Below are 18,944 nucleotides of genomic sequence, written 5' to 3'. Positions count from 1 at the left end.
ATACGGGTCAAGCAGCTGCCTGCATGAGGCATTAGTGATTCATGAAGACTATGTATAGTTGGAGTAAAATCCAAGAAACAGCGACATAAAAGAATCAGGGCTCCTGCTAGTTGTAGTGTTTCTCCACTGAGAACCCTATTACTACAAATTATGTTTCACAAACCATACATGTACCGTAAAACCTGCAGAGATACTGCCTGCCTCACTACCCTAAAAATAACTTTGCTTAGGAAAGTCATCAGGACATCCTACATTATGCTAGATCGGCAATTCCAGTACATACGCCCAGTTTTTCCCACTCAAACTGAACTGAAGCCAAAAGCCAGACTTCATGAGAACTCATCTGCTCAGAACTGAAGATATGCTCATTAACAAGACCTGAAAAATGAAAATTCTAGCTCTTGCCACACTAATGCCTTTTTGCATGCTGAAGTTCTTCTGAAGCTGACCGTACCAGCTTAGGGCTCCACTGAAAAATGGCATTCCCTCAGTGTTACTCTCAAAATACAAGAAAAATGAGTTAGACTATTGAACAGAACAACAAGAACAGATTAAAAAAAAAAGGCAAGTTTTAAGCTTAATAAACAGATGGAGTCATCTCACTATTAGGAGGCAGTTTTCTCACCTGAAACAGAAATAAAAAGGTAACTAATTTTGAGCAAGTGTTGTCCCCTAGAAGCAGAAGAACCACCAGAAGTTACTGCCAGCATACCTTTGGGGAAAAATTATTCTTGCTAGTTATCACTGACAGCATGAAAACCTAGAAACTATTTTGCAGGTAGACTCAAGGAATGAGAATAGAATATTTCAGTTGGAAGGGACCTACAATGATCATCTAAGTCTAACTGCCTGACCACGTCAGGGCCAACCAAAAGTTAAAGCATGTTATTAAGGGCATTGTCCATGTGCCTCTCAAACACTGAGAGGCTTGGGGCATTGACCACCTCTCTGGCAAGCCTGTTCCAGTCTTTGACCACCCTCTTGGTAAAGAAATGCTTCCTAATGTCCAGTCTAAACCTCCCCTCGCGCAGCTTTGAACCATTCCCATGCATCCTACCACTGGATACCAGGGAGAAGCGATCAGCACCTCCCTCTCCCCTTCCCCTCCTCAGGAAGCTGTAGAGAGCAATGAGGTCACCCCTCAGCCTCCTTTTCTCCAAACTAGACAAACCCAAAGTCCTTAGCCACTGCTGGACACTCCTTCCAGCCCTTTCACCAGCTTTGTTGCCCTCCTCCGGATGCATTCAAGGACATCCCTCTTAAATTGTGGGGCCAAGAACTGCACACAGTACTCCAGGTGAGGCTGCACCAGCACTGAATACAGCAGGATAATCACCTCTTCTGACAGGCTGGTTATACTGTTTGATGCACCCCAAGGATGCCATTTGCCCTCTTGGCTGCCAGGGCACACTGCTGACTCATATTGAGCCTGCTGTCAACCAGCACCCCCAGAACCCTTTCTGCAGGGCTGCTCTCCAGCCACTCCTCTCCCAATTTATACTTGTGGCCGGCAACAGCAAATGTTGCCGGCCAGAAGTATGAATTGGGAGAGGAGTGGCTGCTGTTGAATGAATACTGAAGGGAGTGGAAAGGAAGACATGAAACAAGGAACACATCTGAAAGACTGGTTCATCATTAACTGTTTCAGCAGTCTTAGCTCCAGCATTTTTAATTAATGACAAATGTCACAAAAATCCAAAGCTGTTAAATTATAAAAATGCCCAGTCTCTAACAGAAAATTACAATACAATGAACAAATGGGCGGGGGGGCAACACAGGTGAGAGACATGTTGTGAAGAAACATTCACCACTCATAACCTACTTCTGTCAACCATGGAGAGAGTGAACCAGACAAATCCAGTTTTAATTTGCCCAAGAGGAGCAAAAGGATGGAAGAGGATTGACATGAGCCTATCTGCAGCTCACATTTTTCATAGTAATTCTACCTTCTCCCACAGTTTTGCTGTGTTGATTTGGGAAACGACATAAAACTAATACTAATGTCAAATCAATTTAACTAGCCCTTCAATTAAGTCAGAAGCCAAGCTTAACTTCATTTTCCCTTCAAAACTAAATCATAGCAATGTACAAAATAATGGTATACCACTAATTCTGCTCTATCATGCACCTAACAGATACAGAGCATTTTACGCTGTGCTACAGGAGTCGGGTGTTTTTCATTCAATCCACTAGAAATCATTGAATTAGGAATCACATTGTCCCAGTGATATTACTTTCAAGATCAAGTATCAATCATATAATCATATTTTAAGTAACCAACTGCTCCCTCCCAACACACCAACACTTACTGCATTGTAAAGTTTCAGATACAAAAGCATGACTTGAAGGTGAGGTGTAAACTGAATGCCAGTACCAACCTACATTTGGCCAAAGGTGTATTTTAATAAGACAATTCATCAGCTAGTCAGCCAGTCAACCATTTAATTACATATATTACAATATATGTAATTAAATGGTTGAGAACAGTTAGCGCTATTAATATTTAATTACCTTATTTAATAAGGGCGTATTTTTACTAATGCTTCATGTAAGATTTTTTTTAAAGATGTTTAAATATGTTGTCTTAAAGAAAGAACACACACCAAAACATTACAAAGTTATTTTACCATTTATTTCAAGTGCTTAACTTCCATAACAGCTACAGTACAAGAACTGTAGTCCCATAAGAGAAAGCCATATGAACAAAGAAAAAGCGTTGTCCTTTCAAGCTATGGTATACACAAGATATATTTTCTTCAAGTTTCAGGCACAGTAGCATTTCACCATTAACAGCTTCTTAACACACGATTCAACAAAGCCCAGATCAATGCATGAAGAACACAGAACAGCACTTGGCGGTGAATACCAAAAGGGCATTGTTTCAATAAATGTTGTGGCATCTCTAATTCTACTCACTCCCAGCCCAAAAAAAAAAAAGAAGAAAAAAAGCACTTGTATCACAGCAACTTTACCTGCTCACGACCTCAAGTACCTAGTTTTTTTTAATACAACCAAATTTGTTGCAGCATGTTGAGGGCTGAAAGTCAAAGTGCACTGCAAGACATGGCTTGAACCGAAATAGAAAGCCACGAATGCGGGTTGGCAGCAGGGGAATCCTCTTCCTCCTTGCTGCTATTTATAATTGAAGGCAAGTGAGGTCATTTCCAATTTAACACTCAGTTCTCAAAGCAACTTTTTCTGCAGGGGAGGTGAAAAGAAATGGAAGGTACAAGTATTTCAAACACAACATTCTAAGGCAGTGATTGGAAAGATTTGTAAGCCAGCAAGACACACTTTGACCATTTCTACAACACTAACAAGTCAAAGTGAACATTTAGTGTTCTGTGTATAACTTTTATTTTAATGCCAAATGCAATGAACTTGGAAGTATCTGGCATTGAAATAAGGAGTAAATAAGGAAAACTAATACTAGCTTTCCTACAGCTGAAAAGCTGTAGAAAAGAATAGATTTTGCATTGGTTGGGCTCATTTGAAAATTTGGTTTGGCTGCAAGTCTGCTTTATAAAGCTGACTTTGATCTTTGGAAACAACTTCTTTCAAAGGGAATCTCCAGCTTCTAGTTCAACCCCAAAACAGTGTGTAAGATGAAATACATAGTTATTTGTTTCCTCACCACAAAAATATCAAAGCACATAGTTGATCAAGACTTCTGTCCTCCTGTCAGGCAGAATCTGTCCTAACACTGTCACACTAATTTAAATTTAAAATTATGAACATAAGAATGCTTTTAATTTTGAAGGCTGAGGAGAGGAATCAATTTGCCAGGCACAATGCAAGTGAACTAAGTCTTCTGTCAATATGCTGCCCAAATATTTTTCTGCCCCATCTACATCAAGAAGCTAGGTATTGTGCTACAGTCCATTTATGCTACTAATTTCTGGAAAAACTGAATGGTGGTCAGCAGTGTAGCTAATCACATCAGGAAGCTGGTTTGTAGATGTTTCTGCACACAAGAGACTGTAAATCAGTTTGTCGCACTGTTGGAAGGGTCACAAACTCTTCACAACCACAATAATCAGCGGAGAGTTCTGCATTCTCTTTGATCACCTGAAGCAGAAAATAGGCTTTTGAACCATGTTTACCAGTGCTTAATACAGAACACTGATCAGAATTCTGTTCTTCAAAGTTGGCATGAAAAGTTTCACGCCTTCTGATAAGCGGCTACCACAAACTCGTACCAACAGCAAACCAACATAACTTTTCTTGAAATGAAACAAAAGGGTTTCCAGAGAAAAACATGCATGAAATTATACTAAGTGTTGATGAGATTCACTTTAAAACATAGCTCAAAAAGTAGAATCCAGATTAATGGACCATGAAGATTTACAGTTAAATCCACACAAGAGGATGTTGATTCAACGCGCTCAAAGTCTTTCAAAAACTGCATTTGAGAAAAAGATAAAAAGTCAGAGCCATTCAGGTAACACAAGCATCTCCAGCTTAACTGTAGTTCCTGTGTGCACTACCACACACAACGTGTTACCTCCACAGCAAGGTTAGATTCCTCACTAGATCGCAAACAACTATTGCATGCCTAAATCCCACCCCTTAACGTGATGATTTGACAGCAGCATTTCTGCAAGATTCAATACATAACAATCCATGAATAAGATCCCTATCTTTACAATGAATATAGCAAACTGAGAAGAAAATGGTATTAATGACAATTGTTCAGTATGGATGGCGCACCCCAGTGATGCCGGAACAACTTGGTAATGAGCAATTCTTACAAAGATTTGGAATGAGATATTTGACGCCAAACACATCCAATATCTAAAAACAAGGATTGTCTTTAGTGTTAGCACCAAACAACTGCAATAGATGTTCCCTATTAAGAGTGGCTAAGGAAGAACCAAATAAGAGCAAGTGTCTGTCCTGTGATTTGTCAACCCTTCAAAGAAAGAACTGCTTCTTACAGAGGCCAAGTGGTCTGTCCTCGGTAACTGGACACAGGAAATTATTTTTATGGCATTCATCTGAAGTATTGAAACCCAAACCTAGTTAGAGAGACACATTTTTCCAAAATCTTGGTTTTAATAAAATAGGATCGGTTCTTTCCAAAACAGAAACACAAGATACTAATTCTAGCAATGTACAGAACAATGAGTGCTGGCTATGCAGGCAGATACTCATCTTCCAAGGAATGACCCCTTTACTGTCACAGGCTGCACTCCAATATGCAGCTACTAAGTATTTCAGTAGTGCTTACCACAGCAGCAGTTTGGGGAAAAAAAATGCCCAAAAACCCTGGGGGGTGGGGGGGTGCAGGGGGGCGCAAATTCAAGAACCAAAATCCAACAGCGAAAATCCAAGAAGCTTATTTTTGAGTTTTGGGATAAATAATAACAGAGGGTAACTGAGAATGGATCCACTTTTACCTTAAGCATACATAATATTTACAGTGCACCAAAAATGGGCTGCTCACATTCCAGGTGCAAGTCAAGGTTAGCAAGATCTTACCATTTCCTCTATTTTGCCATTAGAAACAACCAAGAAACTTAAAAGCACACACTTAACAGCTCATGTTAATTTTAATTTTAACCAAACTTGCAACATATAAAATCCTAAACAAGGCACAAGTAAAGAGCAAGCCAAAAGCAAAACATCTCCTTACAAGTTCTTCAGCCAAAGTGGCATTAATGCTCAGGAAGCTGGAATAAACTATAAGTTACACATCACTGCAAGACGGGGTCAGTTACGTCACTTTGAGTACAAAGAGAAATATATCCCCAAGCAAAATAGATCAAACACTTATAACCTTTCCTGAATTGCTGACTATCTCAGGACAAAAATATCATTAGGTTGTAACCTAGCTCAAAAACATTAGGTTTGATTTTTAATATTCACTGTAAGAGATGGCAATTCACTCATCAAGGACAAAAGGTGCACTTTCATTGTAAAAAATAACTGAATTTGTCACTGTACAGCACTGTCAAAAAAATACTGAAACAAGTGTTTTCAGAAGCGGTGTTCAGATTATTATGCCAGTACCTTGGATATCCAAGCTTATAATGGACATGCTTCACATGTTCTTATCCTAAAACATAAACAATGTTAAATACAATAGCCCTGTTCACCTATATTGTTTGTTTATTTTTATCCTGCTAACTAATAATTTTAGAAAAAAAAGTGTTGCTACATTTTAATCATAATCGTGGATAATTCCTGTTTAGTGATACTATAAACACCACTGGATTCTGACTATCAGCTGTACAGGAAACAAACCCCTACAACAATAAGATTAGGCATGTCATTTGTTGACTACGCTTAAAGTAACCTCTACCAATCAGCCAGATGTCTAACAGGCCACCTCTGGAAGCTATCAATTTTTTTTTTTTTTTTTTTTAAATAATGCAACAATTTGAATGTATTAGGTTTCATGAAAAAGTGCATACTTTTGCAAATTAGGTAAAGACTTTTAACACTATTAACACTGATGTGCAAAATCTACTCTCAGAGTTTCTCAAGTATCATCAGATTACAGCAATTCAGATTTGTTATTTCCCTCATGCTCAGTAAGTATATGAAAGATTACCGGAGAATGGGATGTGAAAGAAGGGATAGAGGGATGCAAGTTTAATAAAGCTTCAGACTCAAGCCGTAGGTCAAAATATGCCTGCAAAGTCAGTATTTCAATTTAAATTTTCAAATCCATACCTGACATTTGGGCTCAGGAACTGAATTTGCTATGACACACACAGTTACTTCCCCCTTGCCCATCAAGGTCTCTGCCTTCACCTTTGACAGAGCAATTACATGCCTGTAATGCTTCTGAGAAGGAGAATCCTCATCACTCAGCCAACCCTGTATATGCAATGCAAGGGGAAAATTGTTTCCCTCTAGGCTCTCAACTTAAATTGTGCTGCTTGTGGCTGAAGTTGACGACTTCTATTGTAGTATGAATAACCACATCAATCCTGCCCATATGGCTACCCAGCTCTGATCCCCAAAACTGCCAGAGTCCACAGATTGGCTACATGCTGTGTGAAGAGAATGAAGTATCAGATGACAGGAGAACTTGGCCTTAAACTATAAAACCCACTCTCCTCTAAGAGAGAATGCAGAAACCAAAAATGGATGCCAGTAATTCATTGATACAGAGTACGATACATCATCATTCTATGTAAGAGAATGCTGCAAAAATAGTTCCAGATTTCAATTCATGTCCAGACCCTTCAGCAGCCTAAGCACAAAGACTGGTTCTTGTCTCCGACTTACAGTAACCACGTTAAAGCATTCAAAATCAATACCATGTAACTCCTGAGCCTTTCTATTTATCCTTAGAAGTCAAAGAAATCATCTTAAAGTTAGATTATTTCCATTCTTCAAAATAAATTAATATATAGTTCTTTCTGACCATCAACACTAATTAGCTGGATTTATTTTGATGTGTGGGTTGAAATATTTTAAGTAGTCAACTGCCAAGGCCACAGGCTGTATCGGTGCCCATTTAGACAGATTCAACACATCATATACATGCTTATTTTACACACACATTCCCTCAGAGCCATTACTCTCATGTACACAGATTTCCATAGTGCTTCAAAGGCTTTGACTCATGCCTCTGTGTATAATGGAAAATTTGTGTTCAGTAGATTAGAAGATACCAAGTATATGCAACAGAAAGCACAACTTCACCATCTCATTAACAACTTACATTGTCTTCAAGTGTAGTAACTGTCATACAGCAAAGTTATTCTTTTGACACTTTACAGAGGCAGCCCAAACTACTATGTACAAAATGTTTTTGGAGTCATTTCTAAAGTATAATTCATCTCTATAAACCTCCTCAAAAAAACAACAAAAAACCTTTCTTTACTTGAACACTACCACAGTCCCCCTCTCTCATAATTACAAAACTGTGCTTTATATTTTATATTGTATGCAGTTTTCCACATTGCCTGAAGAAGCACTTTTCTAAGTTGTAAGCCTAAACCCATAGGGCCTAGGTGTAACCTAGGGCCCTAGGAAATCAAATATATTTTCCTTAATTTTCAGGATCTCATGGTCACCATGGAGACCTATCTCTATTTTGCATTTCCAGCTTATATGATTGTTAACACCTTAAAAAACACTGAGTGCAGTCAAAGCAATTGCACAGGTATCTCAGTGGGACAAGAACTTGAAACAGCAGCTCAGTTCAGTGTGAGAAGGTATCAACATTAACACACACTTCATATAGATCTAGAAGTGTGCAAACCTCTTCCTGTCTACATTTTGTTTTTATGCAGGACTAAACATAAGTTTCTACATATTTGGAATCATTAAACAGCAGACACTAAAGCAGGACAACAGAGCGTGCATGGGAAAAGGAGAGCATGTGTGGGAAAACAAGATTTTTTTCTGATTCAAGGATTTTAAAGCTGAGTTACTGGGAAGTTCCTTTTCTCCACTACCTGATAAGCATTGTCTTTTGCCTATACATTATTTCCTCTCAAATACTCAAGAAACACTGCTCCTTTGTTCAGTTGCAGGAGATAACTATTGCAAGACTTGCCCCCAAACAAGCCAAGAACAGACATTTAGAAACCACTAGCTACCAGTATAAACAAACTGAAATTAAGGTTTATTATACTCATTAGTTGCAGCACCCTGCAGACTTTTCCAGAGAATCTCAGAACACTTTAACACATCAGCTTATTTCTTCCAGCTCAAAATTCAGACTCTTCTGAAGTAAATACTTGTTTCAAGTACTTTAGTTGTTTATTCATTCCACTAGGAAGATACAGCACTGCGTCATTCATTTGCAGTATAACATCTAGGTTAGAGAACCTTAAGCGCACTTGGTGTTTATCCCGCTTGAGATAGCAGCCACCATCCACTGAGTATTGGATAGATAATTTAAAGCTTTGCATAATAGACAAGTTGTATTTGACAAAGCAGCTATTGTTATCAAAACCCTTCTAAGGGTATCCTCTTTACACAAAGGATCTTGATAGGTAGCTTTAGAGCACCATACTGATTCATGCATTCCACCGCAAAAGAGATGGTAAGCTTTTCTCTTCTGTGTGCCAGAAAAGCCTTTCAAAGTAGGCACATCCGAATATGTAGCAACAAGCACTGTAACCTTTACATATCTAACCACATAAACTACAATCTGGAGCCATTCATGCCCCCTGACACAAGACTTAACTCTGAGGTCAATGCTTGTTGATAGTGTCTTTGATGTCTATTTTGTTTCTTTAATAAACAAAAACACCTTCAATGGAAACAAAGGGATGCTGGAAATGCACTTTTTCAGTCTTCAAAGTTCTGCTCTAAATCCACTCTTTAGTTAACTATTAGTCAGGATTTCTGTCTTCCACATGACACTAAAGCATTTTTGCTGAACACAGATTCCTTGTTACAAACTTGCACCAAGATACCACTTGAGTTTCATTTCATTGTTCCCAAGACATCCATTACCGAACCAGAGTATGCCTAACAATAACCCAGATTCACTTGTTTACATTCTTCACCAAGCCTTATAATTTTGAATTTTTTCTGCAAATACTTCAGTTTGGCCCCATTTTGCATCAGCTGCATTCTGGAGAATGAGTTGGTTTCATGCAAGCATTCCATAACCCTAAACAAACAAGAAATCTTGAAGAGAAGCAAAGGCTAGCCTCTGTCCTACTTCCTGCAGCTCCTCTATCATATGTGCAACTGTTTCACTCGCTAATGGTCACCGATACATTCACACTGATCAAAATATAAGATTGTCAACCAACACTGTCAATAGACTGCATTCTGCTAGCTACTAATAAGACAGTCATACTCCTTAGGCAGGCTTGATTATACAAATACTAGGTTTTCATTAGCTTATTACTTATAAAGAAGCATTTTCCTATTGCTTAGTTGAATATACCCTGAACGTTGTCAGAATAAAGCTTTCTAATTCTACGCTACTTGGAGATATCTTAAGTATGAATTGCTTAAATTTCAAATGACAAACTCTCAACAAGCACAAGTATTTCACACATCTCTAGATTGACCAGGAAGAAAGAAAACAACTGACTTATATTAAACACTAGAGGCCCAAAAGGAAGATAAATTTCACTTGCACAAGTCTCCAGTGTCCTGATTCACTTGTCATGTGTCATGGGAGAGTTAGGTCCATAAAATAAATGTAAATAAAAATGTCCCAAATAAAAGAAAGCTAAATTGGAGACTCTTTGTACAGAACAACTTAACTCAAGAAGAAAAAAAAATTCTACTAAACACATCAGAAATAAGTGTTGGTACAAAACACTCACAACTGTCCTAGAAAGAGTGTTTCTATGAAGAGATGGCTGCTTTCTGTATCTGATCATGGTAGTACAAAGACTATTTCACAGGCAGTAATGCAATTTTGGTTTAAATAATGAAAGGTACACCTTAAGCAAGAAATTTGAAACACATATATAGTCCAGAAAAAAACCAATTAGTCAATACCACACTACTTCAAATCTTCAGTCTTTACAAAGCTGTAACTACAGTTTTTAAAAAAGATGCTTTTCTCATGTTTCTTTTTATTCTTTTACTTTGTCTTCATTCTACATTCTTTTCCTTTGGTTTTCAGAAGTGCCCTGTAAACAACTTCAAAAAAGCAACTCCCTGCTTTATCTTCCCTTTTTACCCAGAGGACTGTTATCTGCAGTCCCACCTTGGTTTTGCATCTTCTTCAGGGGCTGAAGTTGTACTTCATTTCTTACAGCTCACATGACAGCTACAGAAAGCTGAGCTGTACATGAAGAGATACACTTATTGGGTGGGTACCAAGACAGTACTGGTGCCTGATAGCAGATGTTTAGCAGGTACTTGAAATTTATCTTTAAGGGAAGATGCTGTAGCCTCAGGCAGGATGAGAACTACGTTGTGTTGGCTGCTAAACAAACTCAATAAGAATTGCTTATATATTACTTCTTAGAAGTCCCATACAGAAAAAACCCAAACAAACAAAACTTCAACCATTTAGGAATGCTTATTTCTAGAAGTTTAACTGGCATGACCTAAGGCCACAATTCACAAAGGCATGCTCATAAAAATTTGCATGCTGTCACAACACACGTGGGGCACATTTCTACATACCATATTTTAAAGTTCAAAAATGTGAGGCAAGTGAAGACAAGGAATTCTAACGAGGGAAATGCACAAATGGTTTAGGGCCCTCTACAGTTGCAATCTTGCTCAAATCACCTCTGACCCCGAAGACTCTGAAGTGTTATGTGAGATACACAGATGCCATGACAGATTTTGCTTTTGCTTCAAAATCTGTGTGCATCAACTGATCTCCTACCCCCAGTACAAGCTCCTTGTCAGTCACATTATGAGGTAAAATCAACAATCTAATCAGATCTGACAAAAAGCTGGCCAAAAAAAATTGAAATTATGAAGATAACTCTTTGAAATATGGATTTACATCTGCTATCATTAATGATGAACCTCGCCCTAAGTGTACATTGTGTCTTGAGATATTAGGTAATGATAGTATGAATCCATCACGATTAGCAAGACGTTTAAAAACTAAGCACCCAAAACATAAGGACAAATCTCTACAATTTCTTCAGCACTGGTTTAAAGTCATGTAATAATCAATATAGTACTTTACTAAAAAAAAAAAAAAAATCACTGAACTCAATGATAAATTTTCAGAAGCCTCTTCAAAGGTTTCTTACTTAATAGCAAAAGAGACAAAGCCACATACCATTGGGGAAGCACTTGGTCTTCCTGCTGCAGTAAAAAATGGCTGAAATAATACATGGAAAACAATATAGCATTCCTTTGTCAGCAAATACTGCTGGAAAAAGCATAAAAAACAGCCGAAGATTTGAAGAAACAAGTATTAGAACTAATTATGCAGTGTGGGAGGTTTGCTATAATGTTGGCTGAAAGTACAGATGTTTCTAACATGTCTCAGCTTACAGTATATGCTAGATTGTTTCAATGATGAAATACATTGGGAACTACTTTTTTGCAAGTCACTACAGGAAAGATGTACCGGAGAAGACTCAACATATTCTCAACAATAAATTATTTATTTAATAGAAACAACATTTTATGAAAAAACTCTGCAAGTGTAATCACTGATGGAGTAGCTGCTTTGACTGGAATTAAAAAAAAAAAGGGGGGGGGGGGAGGGGGAGGATTCCAGTGTAAAGGTTACAGATAGAACCACATGTGAAATTCTTTCACTGCATCATTCATAGGCAACCTATTGCACTAAAGTTGGAGCCAGAAGTGCACAAAGTGCTACAGGATGTCATTGATATGGTTAATTTTATAAAAACAAGATCTCTAAATAGTAGAATCTTTACAATACCTTGTAACGAGATGGGAAGTGACCATGAAAGTCATGTTCCCACACTGAGGTTTGCTGAGTATCTTGTGGCAAAGTGCTTAAAAGAGTTGTTAAATTTAAAGATGTTATGCATTTTTTCCCCACAAAGACAACTGTTCAAAATTTGCTGACCTTTTCTGTGATGACAAGTGGCTGTCAGTAGTATACTAGCAGAAAATATCTGCAGTACCTAGCCGATATTTTCAAAAAAATACACACTTATGGTATCCCTTCAAGGTGAAGTTGACTTTTGAACAGTGAGCAAGAAATTAACTGCCTTTCAAAAGAAACTCACTCTATAGAGATTGTTTTGAAAACAGATGTTTGGAAATGTTTCCATTGTTAGGTGATTTTGTTGCTGAAAATGATGTGTCACCTATAAAAACCTCTCAAATCTGTACATATAAAAGACTTGGAAACAGAATTTCCTAACCTGTTTTAAAAAATCTTCCAAAAGAGGAGTCTCAGGAGGTTTTGAATGTATTTGTTCAAAACAGAAGAATGCAACACTTTCCCATTAGTTTGCAAGAACAACTGATTGACATCAGGGAAGATGGAAATTTAATAGATCAACTCCAAGAAAAACTTTTGCATAATTAGTGTACAGGAGTGGAAAACTAGTATCATGATTTAGTAAGCACAACCAACAACGCACTTCTATTTGGGTCTATATATCTTTGTGAGGTGTCTTTTTCAACTATGACAGCCATTAAAACCAAGTATTGAAATAAACTGAATTTAGAACCAGACCTTCGAACAGCTGTATCAAAGTGTTAAACCAAGATTTAAAAAAAAATAGTGAAACATATTCAGTCACATATCTCTCACTAAAAGCTTTTTTTAATGAGGAAAAAGGGTTTCTGTTAAGAAATAAAACAAATTTTTAAAATAGTGTTTATCTCATCCTTTCTTAATTTCTATTTTTTGTATATGTTTTATAATGTACATAATATCAGTACAGTAGTATATGTGTATAATTTATAAATAACTATACATATTTTGGGGGTGCATGCTCACAAATCTTTTACTGATAAGGGTATGAGATCAAAAAATCTTTGGAAACCACTGCCTTAAATGACCTGTTAGGCTGGTAATACTATTCCAAAGAAATTAAGGCCATTGCTGATTGTAATAAGATCCACATGGAAGACAGTGTTTTGTTTTTAATTTTTAGTAACAGGGGTTTTTGCCGCCATACGCAGATGGCATTCTTAACGCTTGAAACTTCAATTTATCTTTGAAAAGGAATGATAATAGCATTAGGTAGGAACACATTTTTTCCTGCACAGATATTCAGTCATTACTGAGTCATTTTCATAGCATGGACTTACAGTTGTTTCAATAGTGGTCTGCTTGGTTCCTCAGGGCACATCTACCCTTCTAACTGGTTGCAGGCTTTGTTTAGCTGTGTTAAATAATCTCCAACAACTGATGCACATAAGTAGTTCATCTTAACCATACACTTGTACCACAATCAAGGTATTTTTCTGCCTCATCTCTTTACCACAAAATCCCTGCCATTCTGTTGGAGTGTTCTTACAAAGTCGGCCACAGTTCTGACATGAAATCTTTAAGAATACCTTTTCTGCCCATGCCCTCTGAATATTTTAATGCTTTGCCTTGTGGAAGTCCTTACAGGAAAGCAAGAGAATTGTGAAACTTAAATCCCATGGTTTCTTATTTCATACACCTTGCTTCTTGTTAGGCAGAATGGATTAAAATTTGGCTAGCACCTTGATCATCACAGCAATTAATGCAAAAAGGCTGCTGAAAGCCTTTGCTTTCAAGGTATGCAAGAAGGAAAGAACTAGAATTTTAAGAGTACTGTTCAAGGAGAAGTCACCTGAGAGCAAATAGCACTTCCCTAAATCTTCTTATGAAGCAATTTCACTCCTGAAATATATGCATTAGAGCTCAGGCAATCATCAACTGTTGGGATGGATGGGACTGTGCTGCAAAGCAAGCAGCAGCAAAAAAGCTGTTAGTATAGCAAAAGTGACACTTCTTCCTTCCCCCTCAAAAATACTACCAAGAAACTTGCACCCTTGGGCTTTCTAACTGTACTGTGCCACTAGGTGGTCACCTACTGAACATAACTGTTCTTTTCCTCAAGATCATCAAGCTTCAAACGATTATTTTCCATGGTACTAGAAGGCTTTGTGTTGATGTTGGATGCTTTGCTGTGACTGCTACAATGGGATTTTTCAAGACTGGACCATTTTCTTTCAGGAACAGCCACACAGCAGCGGCTAAGCATCTCCCTGTAAGAGGTACATAACTGCATGTTCTGGAATGAGGTGGCCATTTTGAACAAGACAATAGGCAGCATACAAAAGGAGAAGAGAAAGACTGTCTTGGAAGTGTCTTAGGTCCTCCAACTACCCACAGCTAGTGCAATGGATGCAGGTAGCACCACTAACAGACTATCTTCTGGCTCCTGGGAAAAGTTCATTTTGTTTAGGTGGCCTTTGCTTTCTTGGCTCTCTAAGGACAGATAGAGGACAAAACATCACTCACCCATACAGCACCTGTGAACCCATTTGAACTGACACCTTACATATCCACATCCTCTATATATAAAGGCCTCAGACAAGGCCCATTAGATCCACTGCATCCGCCCTTTTCTCCATGTCTGGATTTGTTCTGTACTTAATCCATAGTCTGGTCTGTCCAGTCTCACCAGGCAAAGTTTAGTTAACTACCCTTTCTTCACAGGTTTCAGTCTTCTGTACATTCATTTATGCTTCTCCTCAGCTGCTTTTAAGTCTGGTTAGTATCCCAGTGCAGCTGAACGTGCAATCCAGCTACAATCAGGCTGATCTGGACCTTACTCACAACTGCAAATGCAGCCACTGATTATTTTTTTTTAAATTAAAAAACAAACGAATATTTTTCAGGGTTGGTACATACTACAAGATCTTGGGTTCTTGCTTGGGGTCTGTACATCGTCAGCTGTTGCACATAACATTTCCAAAGAGTACTTCAAACATCACAAGAGAGTGAGCTCATTTCCCATAGACTTTGCTTTTTTAAACTGAAGTTGGACACTTATCTCTTCCTCCCTGTAATAGTGTCTTTAGTGATACCCTGACCTAGGAGACATGCCACTGGGTCCCTTCTGCTTGACCTTGCATTCCTGCTGGGAAGTAGTGGCTCCCACTTGATCCTTTCCCCAGATAGTTCAGATACCTCCTTGCCAACAGGAGATGTTTCCTTATACTGCAACAAAAAATTAATCTAAGAAAATCTTTTAGTGAAAAAGGAGAAAATTACAAGGAAGAACTATAAAACTTGCAGGCTACAGGGAACTGTAGCATTCAAGTTTGTCTTCCTGATCTCATCTATTCATATATTCATTTGTAGCCCCATTGCTAAATTTTGACTCTGTCCTGGTATTTCAACATTTTTATTATGTCTAAGCATTATGTGCTTCAGTCCTACACCACCACCACATTCCTGCCACAATCCCTCCCATTAGATTACCATAGGTCTTTTCTTCAACAGGGATTACAATTTCTGTCAGACATTCATAACCTGCCTTTGCTGCTTCCATTCTCTCTACCAAGTGCCACCTTGCTGTTTCCTGCTACACAGCATTTGGCACATTTAAATTGAACAAAGGTAAAAGGTACTTCCCATAAATGCCTTTAAGGCTAATTAACATTTCCACCTGTACAAATTCAAGCCTGATTTTTACTATCAGTAAGTTTTTGAAACTGTTTTATGGTCACATATTTATGTCATCTATACCTGAACTTTAAATCTCACATTCCAGAAAAATCACAACTTTCCCACTAGTACATATGACCACTGTAAACAAACCACAGTATAAGTAAGACTTAAGGTAGCTGAAACAAAGGGTTATTTACCATATTGCAGATATCAACTCCCAAGAAAGGTAAGAGAGATCATTATATGAAAATAAACAAGAATATGTAATAAGAAAAGCATTACACAACTCTGAAGGCCTTTGTAAGCTGAAGACAGTCCTATTGTTTAAGAGGTTCTCACACCACTATGCCAAACACTTCAGCAAAACACTAAACACTTTGATATACTATAGTAACAAATCTCTCTACCACAGCTGAGAAATGTAAATTGTTATTCAACTTGAAAAACTAAACAGCCCATGTAGTACCATTGATTCTTTATTACCTCAATTGTTATTTGCTGTGATTTAGAAGACTGAGCACCTCCTGCTTATTCTTGGGTTACATGCCACTTTTTCATGGAAATAAGAAACCTCAACCTTACAAAAGCTGCCAGATAGAAAGACACAAGGTTCATTTACAATTCACTTCAGTTCACACTTTCTTCCTGCTGCCCAAACACAGAAAGATGAGCTACCTACTGAGAATGCAAGAAAGGCAGTTTCAAATGCCAGCCTGACCCATCTTGGCAGAAATTCAACTGGTTGCTGCCAAGTAAAGGGACTACAAGTAAGAAGTCAGCACCGTACTACTGTAAAGATATTCTAAGACAAGACTTGTTGTATAATCACCCTCACCTTGTGAAGTCAGTTAGTGTGTTTTCTAGCTTTATGAAGATGCTTGGGTAAAAAGGCGCTGGAGCTTTGAGAACTGAGGGGGTGGATCTCTGGGGATGGAATCCCAGCTTGCAACTGGAAAATATCAAAATGTTATCACAATTGCTTCAAGTATGCAGGCTAATTCAAACTCAATTCCAAGATAAGCATGTGTACACACAACACACCCAGGGAAATGGTTCTCTGACACTACTGTGAAATGGGTTTTCAGCAGCATTAGCAGGGACAGAAACCTAGAAAATTCAGTGTTCACAGTTACAAGTCTGGCATCAAAACTAACCATAGGCTCCTTGCCACCTTCTCATCCCCAAGCATATCAGTCTCACTCAAAAGGCATGTCTTTACTGCACCCAGAGATAGAAGGCCACAAGTCTCTAAACATTGATCAGACTCAGGATTTCAGCATCCTGTGGATCAGCCTGGCGCTTATGCATCTAAGTAGCTTGGGCTACCTTCAAGGCAACCAGACATTCTTTTCAAAAAGGAATGCATTGTTTAATCACAACAATAAAAATAAGGCATAAAAGAGCTTAAAACACAACACGATGTCCATAATCATAACAATCTCATCCACAGAGTTGCAAAAGCCTAGATTGTTCTGCTTAACATAGCCTCTGGAATTTGAGAGCCAGGCTACTCTGAAAAAAAACCTCTGCTTTATCACTTGCATCTCCCCTGCCTCCAAAAGTTCTTCAGTTCAAGTTAATTTATACTCTTATAACCATGTGTGGTCAAAAGCAGAACCCCAGAAGGGAAAACCTGCATTCCCCTTGAGGTACCAACAGACAGGACTACCTGAAGCTACAATTTCCAGCTACATACCATGAACATTTGTCCCAACTGACACACTAAAATCCAAAAGTAAACAAATGAAACCTAATATGCAAAATACTACCTATTAAGACAGCCTCCCCCCATTTGCAACACCACCCAACCATTTTGTTTGCTGTTCTCAATTTGCATCAGTATTCTATTGTCTGCAGAAACATGCATAAGCAGACTTGCCAAACCTTTTAAAGATTCAAGAGCAGGGAAAAAAAGAATTTTTGAAAGCTGGATACAGTGGTCTGTAAACACATTCACACTTCTTTCCTAATTATGGCCTGATGCAAAGGCAGCATCTGGATACAAACTTCTTAGCAAGAAACTCTGCATATTTGAAAAAAAAAAATCAGGATGCCTACACATTTGGCAGTTTATTGAAACCTCCGAGGTTCAGACAGGACTAGGAGCTGAGAATTACTTCAAATGGTGTTTTCGGTACTTTAATGCTAAAATTATGGATTGGAACAATACTTCAGCAAATGGTATTGCTCACATTTCATGAACATACAACACTGATATCCCAACAGCTATCTGACACTACAATGCCACAAGAAGGAATGGAGGTGCATGTCTGTACTACTGTCTAGCTGTGGTGACTAATTAAGTACTGGCATTTTTGGAAGCTGCCCAGATCTTGCATTTGCACAGATTAAACAGATATATATTATATAGGTAAGCACATAAAGTGACACAATCCAAATATTAATGCTTCAGAACATCCTTGCTGGGCAAAGTCAAATCTTTGTAGAAACAATACCAAATAAGAGAAGGTTTTCACAGCAAAAATTTTAAGTCATCATGAAGATCAAGCAGTTCAAGCTATGCCACAGCCAGATAGTTCTTTCAAGCCCACTCACCTCTATCCAAAATAAAAGACTTGAATCTACTGTAGTGGTGTTTTGTACTGATCAGTTATAACTATAGATGCATTTCCTAAGGCAAGTAGAATTCAGTGATTAGATTAGCTGGCAAATTATGAAAGAAGCCTAAGTAAACCTGTACAACAAATCAAGCTCAGAGTAAAATTACTTAATCCTTTGCATTTCAAATGCAAATTCATCTTCCTCAACATCATCTACTCCTAACCAAGCTATCCATCACACATACACCAAAAAACCTCTCACCCTCTCAGGCACTACTACAGTGCAATGGCAACATTTCAAACCAACTTAAATTAGGCTGTACTACATTCCATTACATGATATCATGCAACAGATGTTATTCTCAGAACACACAGGACAATTATTCAGGGTA

The 18,944-nt window shown here is 38.1% G+C and overlaps 1 protein-coding gene across 7 annotated transcripts in view; it reads right to left on the bottom strand.

The window, feature by feature from the left end:
* The window catches only part of TLN2 (talin 2), a 224,626-nt gene that overhangs the window by 202,948 nt on the left and 2,734 nt on the right, over positions 1–18,944 (bottom strand). Inside the window, exon 1 of one of the 7 annotated variants that reach the window (XM_072871156.1) lies at positions 16,827–16,918. The exons of the other annotated variants lie outside the window; for them this stretch is intronic. The gene's annotated coding sequence lies outside the window, so the exon portion shown is untranslated. Of the gene's footprint in view, positions 1–16,826; positions 16,919–18,944 lie in introns of those variants that run through there. 7 annotated transcript variants of the gene reach the window in all.

The sequence above is a fragment of the Ciconia boyciana genome, chromosome 8 (genome assembly GCF_034638445.1).
Source record: "Ciconia boyciana chromosome 8, ASM3463844v1, whole genome shotgun sequence".
Taxonomy (NCBI): Eukaryota; Metazoa; Chordata; class Aves; order Ciconiiformes; family Ciconiidae; genus Ciconia; species Ciconia boyciana.
Note: the sequence above shows the minus strand (reverse complement) of the source record. Positions and strands in the feature narration are given on the sequence as shown.